Source organism: Apium graveolens, chromosome 11 (assembly GCF_009905375.1).
Source record: "Apium graveolens cultivar Ventura chromosome 11, ASM990537v1, whole genome shotgun sequence".
NCBI classification, from domain to species: Eukaryota; Viridiplantae; Streptophyta; class Magnoliopsida; order Apiales; family Apiaceae; genus Apium; species Apium graveolens.
In genome coordinates, this window is record NC_133657.1 from 126,144,835 (window position 1) to 126,165,856 (window position 21,022).

Sequence of the window (21,022 nt, forward strand, 5' to 3'; positions counted from 1 at the left end):
CCTTGAACTCTGTGAGCAGGGAGAAATCTCCTGTCATGTGTCTTGAACAACCACTGTCCAAGTACCATAGATTTCTTCCATTTCCCTGCACACCATAAAATCAATCAATTTGATTTTGGTACCCAAGTTTCCTTGGGTCCATTCTTGTTAGCCTTTCTCCTAGACTTCATTCCTCCTGCATCTTTAGACTTAGGTAAGTTTGAGTCAACCTTGGTCTTAGATGTAGTTGGTTGAGGTGTAGGGTTAGTCACAGAATCATTTAGCACATTTGTAAAATTATTAGGCATTGATTGTGCAAACATGTTATTCCACATGGGCATATTGTATGGCATTTGAGGCATACTAAATGCAGCAAGATAAGGATTGTTAAAATGTGGCATGTTTACAAAATGTGCATAAGGATTTTGTTGAGACATAACAGGCATAGCATGCAGAGGTGATGCAGACATATTAGGCATAGAAGAGGGTACAGTTATGGGAGTCTTCTTAATGGATTTACAATTAGCAGATAGATGATTAACACTACTACAATGCACACAGCTTTTTCTAGGAGCATACCTATCAGGTGTGTAATTGTTGTGTTTATTAACTCCTACCTTCCCATTTCTGTTGGATTTTCTTTTAGATTCCTTTTTATCCTCAACCATCTTGAGCCTATTATTTAACTGTTCTAAGGTCATGTGCCCTACATTCACCTTACTGACATCTTTGGATGTGCTTGCTTCTTCTTTGACAAAGTTCTTTGAAGTTGAACCAAACTTTTTGTTGAGTTTCTTTAGATTCTCTCTTTTAGAAACATCTGCCTGTTTTGATTGAGGAACCTTCAACGGATGCTCCTTTTCTTCCTTCAACGGATAACTTTCATCATCCGTTGATTCCACATCCGTTGACAGCCCATCAATTAATTCCAGTTTCTTTTTATTTTTATCCCAGGCAGTTTCACAGAATGATTCAATTCCTTGGACCTTAGCAATTTGAGCACTTACATCCCTAGATGTCTTCCAGGCTTTAATCACCTCTTGCTCTTTCTCTAATTGATTGGAAAGTATTTCTACTTTCTTAACAGATTCAGCTAGTTCATTTTCAACAGATATACAATGCAACTTTGTTTTCTCTAGGTCAATCATCTTATCTTCTAACAAAGCATTTCTATTACTTAAAAACAGATTGTTCTCTCTAATCCTACTATTTTCTTTAGCAAGAGATTTAAGAGACACACGCAAATGATACAATTCAGTAGACATGTCATTAAAAGCATCATTGCACTCTTCTTTAGTAAGCTGTGTTAAGTCAGTAGTGATTACCTGATTGCTTGATGAACTAACTTCATTTTCTTCAGAATCAGCCATGAGAGCAAGGTTGACATACTCCACATCTTCATCCTCTTCATCTCCATTAGCTGCCCAGTCCCTTTCTTGAGTAATGAAAGCCCTCTCCTTTTGCTTGAGTAGATCAAAATATTTCTTTTTGTAATCTACTTGTTCAAATTTCTTCTTTTCAGAAGTTGGCTTTCTGCACTCACTTGCAAAGTGTCCACTTATACCACAATTGAAACACTTGAACTTGGATTTGTCCACAGTGTTTTTGTGAGGTTTAGTGGCTCTAGTGTTTTTCTTGAATTTCATCTTTGCAAATCTTCTGGACAGAAATGCAAGATGCTCATCAATACCATCTGAGTCATCTTGGCTGAAGTTGTCTTCATTTTCAGCAACTTGCTCTTTCCCCTTGCTTGATTCCTGATTTCTTATACCATCTTTGGAGTTTGATGTAGATCTTGCAGTTTCTTGTCTGCATTTCCTCTCATCTTCAGCTACCAATGCAACTGAATTTCCTTTCTTTCTCCCCTTCTCCAATATCTCATCCTGTTCCAGCTCTAGTTCATAAGTCTTCAAGATTCCATACAATCTTTCAAGAGTGAAGTCCTTATAATCTTGAGAGTTTCTTAAGGAGACAGTCATGGGTTTCCATTCCTTTGGCAAGGATCTTAAAAATTTAAGATTTGAATCCTTCACCTGGTACACTCTTCCATACAGCTTCAGTCCATTCAACAGCTTTTGGAACCTATTGAATGTTTCATTTAAAGATTCATTTTCTTCAAAATGAAAGTATTCATACTGTTGAATGAGAAGCTGCATTTTGTTTTCTTTCACTTGTTCTGTACCTTCACACAGTAGTTGAACTGTGTCCTAAACCTCTTTGGCAGTTGTGCAATTTATCACATTATCAAACATATCCATGTTAAGACCATTAAACAAAATGTTCATAGCCTTCTTATCCTTGTGGACTTCTTCTGTGTCTTCCATTGTCCATTCTGCTCTAGGTTTTGGAATGGATTGACCAACAGCAACTGTGGCTGTAGCAACTGTTGCTACTTTGTGGGGAATGTGAGGACCATTCTCAATGCAGTTTACATAACCTTCATCTTGGGAGAGTAGATGAAGGTGCATTTTCACCTTCCAATGGTGATAACTGTCTTTGTCAAGAACTGGGATCTTTACTCCAATATCCTTCTTACTCATCTTTGTTAGATTCCAAGATCTTTAAACTCTTTGTATGTCAAGAGCCTGCTCTGATACCAATTGTTATTCCTAGTGGACTAACAATGAGATTTACAGAAGGGGGGTTGAATGTAAATCTCAAAACTTTTTCAAGTTTTGAGCAGTTTATGAAAGTTGTGTGTTCAAGAAGAACAAGTGTGTGAATTGCTTTAAGCTAATACAGACAGATATATATTCAAGCACAAATGTAAAGAACACAACAGACCTTAAAAACTTTTCTGGTGGATTTGTTGTTCCACCAGAGATGGTATTTTAGAAAATCTGTGATTAAAAATGTTGATCACAGCTGCATCCTAGTACAAACTAGATGAATTTTCTCTCAATATTTTTCTAAACAGCTCTGGAAAATCTCTTCTCTAATTACTAGCTTCTACTTGGTTTATATATTACCAAGTGTACAAGTGAAGAACAATATAAAATACAGTAATAAAATAAGATCTTCACTTGCTTCTTTTCCTGTTCACTCCAGTACTTTGTTGACTATTGCATCTTTGTACTAAAGAAGAACGGCTGCTTTTTCTATTGTTCCTGAAATTCGGCTACCACATCTCAGTTGTCTCTATCAACCCATGTGCCTCTGTTTGTAGGTACAACTACCCCTTATCAACGGCTAATCATCAGAACATCCGTTGAAGCTTTCATCCGTTGATGCACTCATCCGTTGAAGGATGTTATCCGTTGAAGCTTTCATCCGTTGAAGCTTTAGAGACATCCGTTGAAGCTTAGCTTCTCATCCGTTGAAGGTCTTTAAGTCATCCATTGATACCACTTCACTTATACAAAATTACAAGGCATGAAGTATTTACAATTGGCCTTCCTATCTGCATATCATCTTGTAGTCAACATGACTCATAGTTTCTCTCAACTTCCAAGAATTACATTTTAAATACAGAGACTGAAATATGCTACAACACTAGACTTATTTCTAAGTAAAGCTACACCATCAACGGATAGCCAAAGTGGTCTTATCCGTTGAGGCTACAGACACTAAATTTCTACTTAAGTATTTTGTTAAACATATCATCAAACTAATGCACATACATTCCTAACAAGTACTTTATATGGGATATAAGTGTATGTAAAGATCGTCAGAATCCAAATCCGAACACTTTGATTTTTCCCGGAAATCCAATAGATACGGAAAGAATTGAGTATAAGGTAACAGGATAAAAGGATTTAAATTAAAGGATTATAATAGAGGATCATAAAAAGGAATATAGTGTATTGAGAAAGGTTAAGGAAACCTAAGTAATAAGATCCCGGGTATGATCCCTCAAACGATAAACGAAAACGAAAGTTAAGCGAACAGTATAACAGATCAGCGGTCATTAGGCAAACAATTAGGAAGTTAATCAAAGGGATTAGAGAGGATGATGTCACCCAACCAATGAGAAGAGGACAAGGAGGGGAGGATGACATCATGAGGATGACACAAGCATGACATGGGAAGGAAGGAGATGTGGTGGCTTTTTAACCACACAAAATCAAGGGCAACTAGGTAATTTACTAAAACAAACACAAAAATCAAACCAACCAAGCCAAGCAAATCATTTTTCATCAAAATCAAAAAGAAACCAAGGCATTGTTCTTCATGCTCTCGGCCAAAACAGAACCAGCACACTAAAACTGCTGTATCTCCTTCATTTCTCACTCAAATATTGTGTTCTATAGCTCATTGGAAAGGTATTGAGATGACCTACAACTCTTGTTCACAAGTCTCGTCCAAATAATCATGGTAAGACCCTCATTTTTACAGTTCTTTAAATCGGACTTTTAGAAACTTCAAAGCCTAACTTTGTGTTCTTGATTTCTTTGGAAAGATCAAGCTTTTAGGAGGCTCCCTAAGGCTTCCTAGCAACTTAACACCTCCCAAGGAAGGTATAAACTTCAAACCCTAGCCTTTACTTTATTTGTTAGTAAGTTTAATGGTTGGTTTTGTGAAATGAGAAGCATGGATTGTGATTATTAGTAGTTTGGTTTGATTTGGAAGTGTTTTGGTAATTGAAGCTTGATTATAGTTCATAGGTCTTGATTGTGGTTGTTTGAGTTGAAAACCTTGGAGATTATGGACTGATGTGGTATGGTTTCGGTGAAGTTTTGTTGTATTGATGGTTATGAGTTGGTTGGTGGTTAATTGGAGTAGTTTAAACATTGGTAATCGCGTAAACATAGCCGTCGTAATGTCCGATTTACTTTAGACTGCTTTTGTTCATAACATTTGGACCCGAGAACTCCCTGCTAGATTATGATCATTGCCATGTTTAGATAGTTCATGTTACGAGCTTTGTTTTGATATGTAGTTCGTTTGATTCCGATGTACGGTTTAGGAGAAACGACCGTTTCAAGTAACGGCATTTCGCGAACGAATCATTTCCCCTCGCCTTACTTTGAAACATAGGTTAAAGACCAAAAAGGGTTAATTAATGTATGAAACAATTATGGTAAGAGTGTTAGGCAGTTGGTAAGACACTCGCGAAGGAATCGCTTTAAAACTCGTAATGGTTAATTTATTAAAAATGGTGGAGCCGAGGGTACTCGAGTGACTTAAGAGAATCAATAAGCGCAAAACAAGCGTTAGAGTCTAAGTTAGTTAAAGTATAGATTTACAAGTGACTTTGGTTTAATTCCAACTTACTTATTGTTTATAGGTTACCAGACTCGTCCCGAGCCTTTTATCACCCCAAGTCGCTCAGGCAAGTTTTCTACCCGTTATAACTGTTGTTGTGATGAATATATGTATTTGCATTATCTTGCGATAGATGCATGTTGGTTAATTAGCAAATGATGCAATATATTGAAGCATGCTGCTATGGTATATATATATGCATGCCTGTTTCGCATTCTTTCCATATATATCTGTTGATTCAGTTGATAATACCTATGCTAGAGGATAGCAGTAATTTGCATATACCCTTAGTACAGGGACCCAAAGGTGAAAATATTTTCTAAAACCGGGAGTCGAGGATCCCGAATAGATTTTGTATATATGGATATAAATATATATATATATATATATATACTTATATATATATATGGTCATAGTTTTCAAAACTATTAATCGAATAAGGTTTATTCGATAACTTTAACTTTATTTTATTATTGAATATTATTTCGAATATTATTCGAAGGCGTATGACTCCTTTATATTAAATGAATATTATTTTGAATATTCATTCGAGGATTTATGACTCCTTTTATTTTATTAATGAATATTATTTTGAATATTCATTCGGGGACTTATGACTCCTTTTATTTATTTATCTGAATATTATTTGAATATTCATTCGAGGGCTTATGACTCTTTTATATTATTTATTGAATATTATTTTGAATATTCATTCGGGGATTTATGACTCCTTTTATTTATTTATCTGAATATTATTTGAATATTCATTCGAGGGCTTATGACCCTTTTATTTATTTATCTGAATATTATTTGAATATTCATTCGAGGGCTTATGTCTCTTTTATATTATTTATTGAATATTATTTGAATATTCATTCGAGGGCTTATGACTCAGTTTATATTATTTAATGAATATTATTTGAATATTCATTTGAGGATCTATGACTCCGATTATTTGCTGAGATATATTCTTTATTTTATTAAAGAATAAGGTGTCGATAATCAAACTCACTTTTGATTATTCAAATAAAGATAGTACTTTCATATATGTATATCTTTGGATATTTAATATTCATTTCAAGTATAAGTTTCAAAACTTCTACTTCAATTATTTTTATAAAGATTATTCTTTATGGAAATATTATTTAAATAATAATATTCAGATATTTTCTAATATATTGGGACTGATTTATTTTGTTAAATCAGCATCACTCCAAACATTCTTAAAAATGTTTTGCGAGTCTTCAAAATAATTTTTAAAAGTTAGAGCGGATCCCAAAACTCATTTTTATATTTAAGATCCTCCTTTCGAAGGGGATTTAAATACTCGCTCAAAACCTGAGGGATCCGGCTCTATGGTGTGTTTTATATTCGCAACAAGGTTGCTGTTTTGTTAAATGAATCGATTACTTACCCAACACTCGGGAAGTAAAATTCTTGGAACAAGTTAATCCATTAACAGGCATCGCCTGGGAAATATCGGTGAGTTCTCCTTTCCAACTAGATACGACTTCTTGGTGGAGCCGTATCAACAAGTTTCTACTTGGGGAAAGGGGGAACGAGCTTTACGTTTCAGAGTCATGGATTTCATCTGAACTAGGAGTGGCGTAAGTGGTCGAGTGGCGCCGGCCCAGCCTTATTATATTGGCCCAAATGGCCTGGAAGTTCCGCTAAGGTGGTCCATTCCTTAGGAGTTCAGTGTTCGGTTGACAAGTAAATCCGACAGGTTCTCCTCTACATGTAGAAAATGGTGGGGTTGCACTACTACGACTGATCATCGTAAGTGGTCTTCCTGGCGCGGCAAACTCCCGTAATGAGTTCATCATCCAATTGGATATTTCTGCAACACTACCCAGAGCATTTCGATAGAAAGGCTACGGTTGGGCGATTGTTGAGTGTTGGCAGGGTCAAGTTTTCAAAATGATGTTTGCATCAAATGAAGTATCTCGTAACTTCATTTTATTTTGATGATATTTTAAAGATTTAATCTATTCAAATCTTGTCTTGTAGTCTCATCTATGTGATGAACTGTTGAAAGCTCATTATACTTTGAACAGTGGTAGTTCAAGTAGCTTTATAAATGATATAAGTATAGTAAAGTATTTGGTAACTTCATCCCTTGTTTTTACTTATATCTAGTAAGTAATTATCTTACTCATGATAAAAGATTCTAGTAAGTATCCATTTAGATACTTATATTATTGTTATCACTATATATTATCTTGCGAGCTGTAAGGCTCACTCTTGCTTTATTTCTTCATCACACAACAACAGTTAGGAAAGATGGCCAGACTCCAGCAGACCCAGCGCAAGCGCGTGGGAAGCGTCCCGCGTCTTCCCGATGATGTTGTGGCTGCTATAGCTGCAGAGGTAGATCTATTGGTAGATCAGGCATTCTATTTTTGAGAATCAAATTATGTATAATTATAACTTGTGGCAGATAATGGCAATTAACTGTAAATTTATCAAGTAATCATTTTGGGTTGTAATAACTTTTAAATTGTGGATTCAAAGACTTGTACTTATTTAAATTTCATCTCTGAGACTATAACGGGTTGTGGTGTGTGTTAGTGTGGGGTCACAGCATAAGGTTATTATTATTAATTAAGTGAAGTGATATTGTGGAAAGAAAGACCGTGACGACCCGGATCCCCGACCCCGGATCTGGGGGTGTTACAAATTAATTCGAAATAAAATAATTAAATAACAAAATTACCTCGATTTCTGCACCAAAATAGTTGATTGATTCAGAAAGGTCTTTTTGAGAGTTTCGATTTGATATATTGCACGCCCGAATCGGAGTTCGATAACGCCTTCGTTTGTGCGTTTGATTCTCAAGAACGTAACGTTTTTGGAGTTTTTCCTCTGTAAATTCGATATTTTTACTGATCGATTATGATTATACGAATAAAATAAAATAATAAAAGGGCTATATATATTTATGGAATATTGGTTCGTTTTGGATCATTTTGGATCGATAAATTAGTTACCTAGCCGCTAAGTAACTGCAAAAACGATCTGATTTGATACCCGTATAGGATAATTATCCAAATCGGGCTTTTAAAAAATACTTTATACGAAAATAATGTAATAATATCCCGTCTTTCGAGAATACAGGTTTTGTTGATTCACCGAAATGATTATCGTATCGAAAATCTTGCGCCGGGCCGCGCACGGGTCAAACCGTAATCCGGATTGAAAAAGTCAAAATACGAAAAATGTCTGGAATTACCAGATTAGGTTAGGAAGAAGTTTTCGGAAGAGTTTTGGGTTGTAAAAACGTAAAAACGGTTGAAGTCGGACGATTTCCGGCTTTATAAAATAGTTTTGTAATTATTCAGAAAATAATTAATAAATTTATAAATTAATATAAAATCATATAACAATCCAAAAATTACCAGAAAATACCTTAATTATCTAAATTTTATTCTAGACATGATAAAATTAACATACTTATACTTTACCACATATCAACATCCACATAACAACACCAATCGTCAAATAATTCACCAAAAATCACATAATAATCATTTATCGATAAAAATAATTACATGCAATATTTCGGATATTACAGGTATATTTAAGAGATGTAGTCGTCTTAGGTATCGGTTATGGGATGTTTGAGCATTGGTTGGCTCAATTATCAATTTGGGACACCATTGATATCCAAATTTTGATATTCCTTTTCAAACTTGTTGCCTTATTAATATTGCAAGAGAGCCTAAGAAAGATTATATTCCGATAGTTTTTTTACGATCTCATTACTTTGATTTTTAGAGTATATTCCTTTAAAAATATGTATTTTGGTTTTTCAGCAAATTGGAATATCTCTTGTATTTATTTAAAATATAACTACACTTAACAACATTTTTGAAAATATTTTTCTAGAGATGCTTTTCACTTTTGATTATGTCAATGAAATGCATGCCTACTTGGAGATGATATACGTGTTTTAAATTTTATGTTAAATTATGCAAATACCAAAATAAATAATTAATCGAAGATGACCTTTCAAAGATGTTCCTGAACCCACTTTTGATTACCACATGATCTCTCCCAGGTAAATTCATTACCTATAAACCCCATATTAATCAATCCACAATCATTAATTGTTTATGTAAATCCATATAACAATACTCTACGGTGAGGCCTTCCCCCTACTTTTTCATGTGCAAACATCATATCATTGAAATCACCTACCACACACCATTATAGGTTTGATTCACTAGCTAACTCCCGTAGTAAATTCCACGATTCATGTCTTTTATTTCTCTCTGGACAATAATAGAATAATGTATATCTCCAACTGCCTAGCTACCTCATCACACGCCACTTCATAGTCTATATAGTGATTACAACTCCCTTTTATTTGAACCGATCCTGAGTTTTTCCATAAAACCACCTCCTTGTCCCTATGACTCTACGACAAAACATTCTGCAAAATGAATTTATTTATAATTTTTCTCCACTTTATTCTTATTACCACTTCAAAGTTTATATAGTGATTACAACTCTCTTTTATTTGAACTGATCCCGAGTTTTTCCATAATAATGCTAAAACACCTCTTTATCCCCGTGACTCTACGTTAAAACATTCTGAAAAATGAGTTTTTTACAAATTTTCTCCACTTTATTTTTATTACCTAAGATTTCAGAAAAAAAATTAAGTTGGGCCTGACTTGTTGGACTAGTTCCTTAGAGAAATTAATTGCTCGTGGGTTGGCCTGCCCACGGCAGTTCCACCCTATAATACTCATAATTCTGGGCGGGTCAACTGCAAGTTTTTTGGACCATTTTTTTGTTGGGTGTTCTCCATTTCATTTGCTCTTATTGGCCCATCTGTAGTCATACTTACTGGGCCATCAATAAGTACTTATTCGTTATTTTCAACTCTGTGCCTTTTTGTATTAAACACAATATTATTTTCCTTATTTTTCTCATTTTGTAACTCCAAAATCTTTGGGTTTCTGTTACTAGCATCACCCCCTCCCTGGTTTTTTGTCAACACTATTATCTTTCCCATATCAGCTTGATATTCGGCCACAATTCCACCTACTTTCTGAAATCTCACATGGGTATCATCTTCACATATGTTATCCTCAGCAAATTCTGCCTAACTGGTATTTCTCGACCAATGTGATCCCCCACCACCACCGTTCCTTAGACATTTTTCTCCACTATTTAACAGCTTTTCCCGGTGCTTTAAGGCACGTTCCGTACGCTTTCTTTATTAGCTTGTGATGCAGGACAAGGTGTTAAAACAAGTAAAAGAATATATATATATGGATTAACCGTGGAAAACTGTAATAACTCGAATTATTGAGACCTTGTAAAAACGTTTAATGAATAGTAACCCTGACAGACGGGGAAATTGTTTTAGCCCACACTATGTTGTGCATGAGAAAATGAGTTTCGAAGTTGATATTATGATTATACGTACCAAATGAGTGTATGTAAACACTATTAGTTTTCTAAGAAAACGAACTTTGAAAAATGACCATATTTACGAATCATCGAGGATTACGGGAATCACGATATAATTACGAATTTGAAACCCTACGTATTTATATCCAAGTACGATAATTCAAAACATAAGTAATAAATACGAAAGGATTTTCGTCGCGAACCATTTACGAGAAAGTATTACGAAAACGTTTAAGCGACCGAACGAACGCGTAAATGAATAAATAAACGTAACACACTAATTAACCATGGTAGAAAAGTAACCATGGTTACTTTATCAAATAGTGAGCTAAGGAAGTAGGATGATCAACTAGGGCTAAGAGAATAGTAAGCTAAATGGCTAAACTATCTAGCTTAGCTTGTAAACTAGGAAGCCTAGCTAGTTTTGTCTAAAGATTTGGCAACACAAATCAAATCTTAGGATATATACTAAGGAATAACAATCAAATACAAGCTATCACAAACATTATTGCAAGAAGCAACCAAGAAGCAACAAAATTTTCTCTCCCTCTCTCTCCCAAACATTACATTCGACCCTAGCAAGAAACAAGAAGAATTCAAAATCAAAACACCAAGCTCTAGCCATGGAAAAATTCCCCCATTAATTCTCAAGCTTCATACCACCTAAACTAAGGTAAGATAAATCTTTGAGCTCTTTTTATCAAGGTTTGATGGGTGAAATAAATTCAAGAAAGATGATAGTGAATAGTATGAATAGTAACTTTTATTTGGTTTCTTGATTTTAATGGTTGTTTTAGGTTCCAAAAACCATACTAAGCACTCTTAAGACTTCACCATCATCAAGAACACATCTCAAACTCTCAAGAAAGGTATAAATCTTTGACCCAACCTTACTTAAGATTTAAGTTCAAGATTCTTTTAGAACATAGTTGTAAACCTAGTTTTGGTGGAAGTATTGTTGTAATCTTGATGTTTAGCTAAGTAGATTTAAGGTTGATTGTTATTGTCCCAAGAACATGATGTTCTTGAGATGAGTTTGTGTGGTGATGATGATATTTTAATTGTTGGTGGTAGTATAAAGATTTAAGGCATAAACGAAACTCCGATCGTAACCGTAATCTCGCTAAAACGAACAAAACGTAACTTTAAGTTTCTGCAGAAAGTCCCGAATATGTAAACTATAGTTTCTTGAAAAATCTTGATTATGATAGAAAATGTTATAAGGATCGTTTAGGCGCTTGAATCGCATAATTCTGATTTACGGATCAAAAGTTATGGCCGTTTTACTAAAAGTGATTTACGCGACAAAAACTGCTACAAATTATGAATTTTGAAAATAAAAAGGATCAACTTGAAAATTTCATAAATCATGAAATTTGTACAGAGATTAGTAAATTGAGTTTCCTAACTTCCATAAAAATTTCAAGTGAAAATAATGATTTTTCAATTTTATAAAAATATCGGAGCCGAGACCGCGCGATTAGAAAACCGTAGAATCCATAAGCGGAGCCGAGGATGAAAATGAAAACGGACTTAAGATGCTTCGACAAAGGAAACGACCATAATAAGAACAAGGACTTAAATAAATAATAAGGTTAATATAAGTGGAGAGGGTGCATAATAAGTAGCACGTGAGTGCGAGTCGCCGTAAATTAGAACGGTACCTAACAAAACGAATTTTGTTTATGAATATAGATTTCCGAGCGGAACCTAGAGTATCCTTCACCTCGAGATACCCATGAAAGTTTACAGACCTAACTCCATTTACTGTTGTGTTGTGAAATGATTGTTTTATTATCATTGCATAAATACCATGCTTGACATGATACGCAGTAATTGAATTTTCGCATAATGTAGCGATGTTGTACGATAAGTATATATCGTAAAATGTTTAATTCCGCTATAAGCGTGACGTATAATTATCCACTTGTTAGTATTGCTACACTACACGGTCGGGATTTCAAAATATATAAACCCAGGAATTATTCCAACGATAGTACAGGACGATTAAAAGTCCATAATAGTACATTTTAAGGGACTCAGCGTCCACTTACGAAATATTAAACACCTCGAACTTTTATTAAAGTAATTTCCAAAGATCGTATTCCCTCAACTATACTTATTTCAAATTCGATTAAATATTAAAGATTATTATATTACTTAAACATAAACAAGTTGAGGAATATTATTTCAATATTCTTTTAAAAAGTATAACTATTCGAGGTTTAATTATTTACCGATTAATATTTAATTATTTATTATTTATTAAATGATTTATTTATAATTTAAAAAAATCATAAAAAAACCTGATTTAAAATACTTTCTGATTTTTAAGAAAATCGTTCGAATAATTTCAGATCGTCGGAGAATATTATCTCGACTTATTTTAAATATTTTGAATATAGTTTCAAAAGAAACTCCCCCTTATTTACTTATCTGTTCACAACAGTCAACTCACATCCTTAGTACTTCCTCCGAAAACTTTCGGAAGTACATATATATAAGGTAAAGCTGTGCCTATCAACAAGCAAAACGCCTGGAGGAACTTCGATATGGTTCGATGATTCCAAGTAGATGATAGGATTCTTAAAAAGGGCAAGGGAGGGGTATAGATCCAGTACTTCGTGGACTGAGGAGACTACCAAATTTATTTTCCGTATGAGAAGGTACCATGTGTACTAAAGGACATTCGAAGTATGCAAAATATACCCGGACTGAATGGGGAAGCATATAAAGCCCGAATGTGGCTAGGGTGATAACCGGGATACAAAGGTGTCATCCTTCTACTAGTAGAAAAGGCTACTATTTCCGTAGTACGACTGATCATCGTATGCGGTGGCTTCAACGAATGTCCTATTCTTCCAATTGGAATTGTGATGCAATACCGTAACCTAAGCCTAGGTGCTGGGTTTACCATTAAGGTATTCGCAGGATAATAATCCATTAAAAAATTGTTTTCATAAGAAGGTGTGTATCACCAAGGAAAACTATTTTTGAATAAAACATAAATATCATATATGACGTTTTACTTGGGTTTATCATACATTCATTTCATACTGTACATTATTATGTTGGGGATTATAACTCACACTTGTTTTCTTAAATTGATACAACACAACAGTGAATCAAGATGCCTATCATGAAACTCACAGCTAGGAAACCGGTAGGAAATGACCAGCTGTTCCGTAGGATGTTTGGTGTTGTACCACAGGTAGACCGAATAAGCTGGATTGGTTTTCAGTTGTTTTTAGTCCGGCTTATTTACAAGTATGACTTATGTAAGGTAATAAATAAAAAATAAATATTTGGCCGACGGACTAGCATCACTTAAAGTTATTCCCCGGTAAGACTTAATTACTTTTGGGTTGTAATAATTATCACTTTATGGTTTGATTTACTCTAGTAATGAATGGTTCGCTTTCAAGGTGTGTGTGATAAGTGTGGGGTCGTAAAGTGTGAGTATTTATATATTGTGATGCGAGATATGTGGTATATAGTGATTAAAATGGCGTGGCCTCTGAGATCCCTGACCCCGGATTTTGGGGCGCCACAAAAATCCTGCTAAGGTGATCCAACCGAAGAAGAATCATAATCCTAGGGTTTCTCAACCGCAGAAGAGATATTTGTTAGGATCGCAACCCATAACAAGATAGAAATAATTCTCAATTCAATAATCAATCAATTATATCCATATAATAAAATATTACATCAACTTATATCACCACATAAGTGTAAAACCCTAAATTTAGTGATCAAGTAACAAACTTCTATTAAAGGAAACAAATCTTTTCTTAATTTTTATCATAATCTAGAATATTCCTACACATATATAATATAATATTAAATCAAATAACATTAGGTCTAATCCTAACTAATAACATAAAATATATACAAACTAAAATTTAATTCTTCATTTGACATCATTCTCCCCGCCTTTGAAAAAAAACTCGTCCATGAGTTTTATAATATTTGAGAATCAATGAACAAAGTGATGACTTGTCATAGCGCTTGAAGACATCTAGTTCCAACTCCATAAGAAAGATCTTCGGAAATAACACACATAAAATAAAAAAATTCGATGTGTTCGCTGCAAATATCTTGTTAAGGCGTAGAAAATCAACATATTTCACCTTGACGATGTTATTCTCGTGGTTTACAATTTCTTCACTTTTAACAACCTCATCTACCGCTTTTTTTCAATGTTATCACACTGAAATTTCAGAATGTCAACATTTGAATTTTTTTCAAGAATTAAGACACGATCACTATTTTTCTTGATATCAGTGTATTGTTGAATAGGCTCTATTGAATCTTTTCCCCCATCAACAAATTCATGTTTCATGTTCCTTTCACCATCAGGCTGATGTTGAGGCAAAGATGGAGGTCGTACATGTGGAGGATTATGTTTTATGCCAAATTTATCCATAATTTCTTTGAGTGTTGCTCGCTCATCTTGTATTTGCGAACCCAAATTATCAATTTTTTTCTCGAGCTTTCTTAATATCAGGTTGTTTTGCTCAAGATACGTCCCAAAATGATTGTTTACCTAGTTGGCAGTAACCAATATGTCAAAATAAGAATTCAGGGGCTTTTTTGCAAGTTTTAGAATTTTCAAGGACTGCTGGTGGCTGGTGGCTGTTGGCAGCTTGATGGTGGCTGTCGGAGGTTGTCTGATGGTTGTCGGCGGCTGCTGGTGGCTGCCGGAGGCTGATGGAGGTTGCTGAGTAGTTTATGGTAGCTGCTTGGACTGCTGGTAGTTTTTTTCTTTTTTTTGTAGGGAAGGTGTTTGATAAAAGGTTTGTGAAGGAACGGTGACTCTGATACCACTTGATGCATGACATATATTAAAACGGGTAAAAATGATAGATATTTGTGGATTAACCGTAGAAGATCCATGCCTAAGGTGATTCAACCGAAGAATAATCACTATCACTAGGATTTCTCAACCGCAGAAGAGAGAGTTTTGTTAGGATCGTAACCCATAACAGGAGACAAACAATTCTCAATTTCAATAATAATCAATAAATTATATCTTTATAATAAAAAATTACATCAGCTTATATACCCACATAAGTGTAACATCCTAAATTTAGTGATTAAGTAACAATCTTCTAATAAAAGAAACAAATCCTTTCTTATTTTCTATTATAATCTAGAATATTTCTACACATATATAATATAGTATTTAATCAAATAACATTAAGTCTAATCTTAACTAATAACATAAATATAAACAAACTAATATTTTAATTCTTCGTTTGGCATCACCTTGCTTGCATTTGCATGTACAACATTACAATCTCGTTCTCCATGTCCCAGAATCCCACACATAAAACAAAACGTGGATAATCTCTGATATTTAAAATTGTAAGTCATATGTCATAGCCTATTTGTATATTCGAGGATTCAACTCAACTCAAATAAGAATGTAATAAGTAAATAGTGGATCGACCGTCAGAGAGATCTCGCAAAGTAATATCTGTCAAAGGATTCAGAAACAAGGTTCATCTACAGACTTGAGGAGGTAATTCACTGGAAGAAGTTCAAGAAGTTGATCATGCCTCAGTGATATAAATCAAGATCGTGGATTTAATCAAGTGACAGAGATCTCGTCAGAGTATCATTAATTACAAGGATTTAATCTGAAGAAAATCAAAGCGTCAAAGTCAAGACATGAAGAAACGTCACGGAAGTTAGTCACTCATGAACCAGACAGTACATCGAGTGTCAACGTTGAAGTGGTGGAATTGATTCATAATTCTCAGTGATTTTCAGAAGATATTCAGAAGATTGGTTGCTGCTCAGGGTTAGTATTAATTCTCTATTAATTAATTAAGTCATATAATTTAATTAAGAAAATAAATTAAATCTGCAAAGATTAATTTATTTGATTAATTAAATTAATTGATTAATTAACTCAGAATTAATATTAAGATTTTTCAGAATTTTTAATTGGTTAAAATCTGTTTTAATTCCAAAAAGACAACTGATTGTATTAGTATGACAATCGGTATGACAATCAATAGTCATACCGAAAGTCATGCTAATTCAGTTGATTGTCTTACCAGAATTATTATTAGAATAAAATCACTTATTAATTCAGCAAAAACAATCTGTTTGAACTACTATGACAATTGGTATGACAATTGATTGTCATACCGAAAGTCTTGCTAGTTCATTCTGATTGTCTTGCTAGCTCTAAGGATAGTCCTACCGATTGTCTTGCTGAGCTCAGGATTGTCTTGCCAGTTCAATTCTATTATGTTGATTAAAAGAAGCAGACAAGCAGCAGATCAATTATCCATCCAACAGACTGAAAAAATACAAGAACAAAGAAAAAAAAGCAGCCGCCTTTAAACATTTTATTTTCTTCTCTGCTTACATCAAGATCAAAATTCTAGTTTGTTAATGTTAAATCCAAACCACTAGAATTATTTATCTTGTTCTTGTGTAACAATCTAGCGGATCAAAATCCCTAGAACTTAATCTCAAATCGCGTTTAGCATTTGATTCTAATTATTGCAAAAATAGAAAAAGTTCATGTCGAATTTATTCTAGATTTGTGATAATTGATTTGAGATTAATACCTTGTAATCGATACAGTTGCTGTAACACCTTTCAAGTTTAATAATATTTTTATTTAACTTGAATTTTGTTTCACATTTTTTATTCCGCATTTATTCGATTATTTGGTACTGTTTGTATTTAACCCCCCCTTCTACAAACACATTGGGACCCAACAATTGGTATCAGAGCCTTCTGATTAACGAACAAATCAAGATCCTAGACTTTTGTGATTTTTCAACTCCTTGAATTCTTATTTATTCAAAAATTCATAATGACTTCACATAAAGTTGGAACCGTTAAAATTCCACAATTTGATAAAGAGAATTATATCATGTGGAAGAAGAAGATGCTATTATTCTTACAAGTTGCAAATCCCAAATATTCAAACTTGTTAAAGAAGGGTATAAAAACTCCGATGGTTATTGAACCAGAGGTAATAATAGATGGTGTGGTGACTACTGAAGCTAGAACCTATCCAAAAGAGCCTGAAGATTTTACTCCTGCTGAGAAGGAAGAAGCCTCCTTGGATGCCAGCCTTCAATTAATATTAATTGATTCCCTTGATCCCTTGATGAACAGACATGTGATGAACTGTAAAAATTCCAAACACATGTGGGAAACTATTGAGGTGATTAATGAAGGCACAGAGGAAGTTAGGGAGAACAAGTTGGAAATCCTAACCTCTGAATATGAACATTTCAAATCAAATCCAGGAGAAGGAATTACTGAAGTGTTTGAGAGGTACAATGCGTTGATCAACAACCTGAACATCAATGGAAAGTATTATTCAATCAGGGAGGTCAACAAAAAGTTCCTTTTAACACTGCCAGCTCATCTTGAACATATAATCACTGCCATTAGAGAAGCTAGAGATCTGAGTGAGATTTCTTTGGACAGGCTCTATGGTGTGTTAAAAACCTATGAGTTGGAGCAGATTCAACAGAAGGAAGTCTACGGGAAGGATAGAATGGTCAACACATCTACTGCACTTGTAGCTGAAGGTCAACAACAACAACAATCTCAACAGTTAGAAAGAATGGTACAGTTTTCCAAGGGTGAGGAAAATGAGTTAGTAGTAGAATATGATCCTCCTACTACAAATCAATCAAGTGATGATTTTTATTCCTTGGAAGAGCTGGAGCAATTGGAAGACGAGTCAATGGCCCAAATTGTTAAGAGATTCTCCCATGTCAGATTCAAGAGGAATCCCAAGCTTAAGTACAAGTCCAACTACAACAAATTCCAGAAAGGTGGATCTTCATCCTCTAACACCAGCAGTGGTGGATACAAAACAGGGATGGTTGATCGGAGCACCATTAGATGCTATAACTGCAATGAGTTGGGACACTTTGCCACAGAATGTAGGAAGCCAAAGCAAGTAAGAAAGAACTCTGAAAGGGCTTATCTGGCAAAGGGAAGAAGCTGGGATGATACTGACAGTGAAGATGAAGATGAAGGAAATCTTGCTCTTATGGCTATTGATGGAAAAGCTTCATCGTCAAGAATAGAGGTAAAACTTTCTGATGCTGAAATGGTTTATCATCTAAGAGGTAACTTAGATTGTGCACGTCGTGATAATGAACTGTTAAGTTTACAGATCACAGACCTTGAGAAAGAGGTCAATGAATTAAGACTTGTGCACATTAATCAAGACAAATTAAAAGAACAGGTATCTTTTCTAGAGAATAGAGTTGACTGTTATAGAAAACTCGAAACTATTCTCAAAGACAAGATCACCGGTCTTGAGACTAAGGTTAGAGCCTACTTCAATTCTTGTTCGAAGGCTAAAGAGTTCTACAGTAAGCAAGCTGTTAATCAAACATCTGGAATAGGTTATGATTACAATGCTGCTATTGGAGAATTAGGCATAAACTCCCCTCCTCATGTCTGTGCTAAAGGGAGGGAAGTACCACATGTGCTTAAGGGTGTTGATGAACCCCTCTATAAAGCATCAATTGCTGAACCATTTGATGCGACCTCTTCTGTTATTCAAGAAGAAATACGTGCTGAGGATCATGCTTATGAGAAGATTGTTTCCAAGTCAAGTGAGTCGAAAGTTCCAGTCAAAGTTGTGAAAGCAACTGAGACTAACTCAGACACACATGAGTTGGATAACAATAATGCCATGTCTACCATGCATAAATTACCTGCTGTTAATCACTCTCATAAAGCATGTGGTGTTGCTAATTGTATGTCTTGTGCTTTTAATATGATGTATGCTTATTTTAATGGTAAGCATGTGTCTAATGATAAGACTACTCCTCGTCAGCATGTGAATAACAAGAAGCATGATAGGTCTAAGACTGCCAGTCCTTCTAAGGCTAGAAAGGAGACATTTGTGCCTAAGCTTAAACAGAAATTTGTTAAGGCTGTTTACAAGGTCAAATGTTCAGTCATTGAGAAAGTTGAGACAATTAAAATTAAAAATGTTGTTTTGCCTGACAAAGGACAGTTCTACAAGTATGCCGGGCCCAACCAAGTTTGGGTTCCGAAGAAGGTCTAATCCATTTGTAGTGCAGGGCATTAAACAGGTGTAACCGGTAGTGTGGATTCTTGACAGTGGATCATCAAGACATATGACTGGAGATAGAGCCCTGCTATCAAATGTGGATTGAGAAAGCTGGCCCCCTGATTACCTTTGGAGATAACAGCAAAGGTTTATCCGAGGGATATGGCTGTTTGCAAGCTGGGAATGTTATCATTGTAATTTTGTATATTGTGCTAGGTTATTATCAGGAAGCAGTATCTAACATATAGCACCAGTGACGAGACTTGAGAATATTACGACATATCAGACACCTGCTGCACATTACACTTGGAATTGTACTCTAGTAAGATGTGTACAAGTGTACTCCTGGTTGGTAAGTCAAAAGAGGAAGTCAATGCACCACAGTTCATGGACTTTGCAGCTGCAGATCTATTGGACTATGCAATTTCTTCTTCACAATCTCACTTCAGGTTGGTATGAACTAGTATACTGCTCAAACAATCGTCAAGGACATGGTATGACACTCTAACAGAAGTTATAATTTTATATGAATAAGTAGAGTCGTCATATTAATTACTATCTTATCACTAAGCACAATCATATTATTTTATATGTGCAGTGGTATATTGTAATGCAACATAACAATTAGTATCTAAAGTACTTGAAAAGTATCGGTCAATGATATGTTGTTAACATTATGTTGCAGATATTTGTAAGCTTTTGACATGAATGAGAATTACTTAGACTTTACCCTAAGTGATCAATGTTTTATCAAAAACTCATTCATATTGAAAAACAAAATCAAACTTCTTTCTACATTAGTGATTTCTTATTTCATGTAAAATCTTTTGAAATCACTATTGTAAATCATTTTCTCTCTAGTACCATATGTTCTATGATACAGGTTCAGTCTCCATTGACTTTCTTTCATTGACAGTCATGAGGTTGAAAACCCACAACGTCTATCCCAGACTGTAAAGACAAACACAAAAACAGAACCAACCAACACTCTCTTACCACTAAATGTAGTATGAATGAGCGTGAGGGAGATAGTGCCTAGTGCACCACATAAGGAAGGTTCTGTAGTCAACCCAGTAGCTCTGTCTCCTACATAGATGAGTAGTATTTAAACCGAGACAACAGCTAGCCCCCATACATCTTCTCAAAAAGATGTAATGGCTGAAAAGGCACAAAAACAGTTACTAGATTCATTCTCTCAACAGGGTGCGTCTATTGAATTTTGCCTGTCGGCCAAGGTATCCGATGTAGTGTCACCACTTCAAATATAAACAATTCTTGATGCACTAGGAGAGGTTACACACACAAAGGATGAGTTGACGGAAATAAGAGTTTCGACCA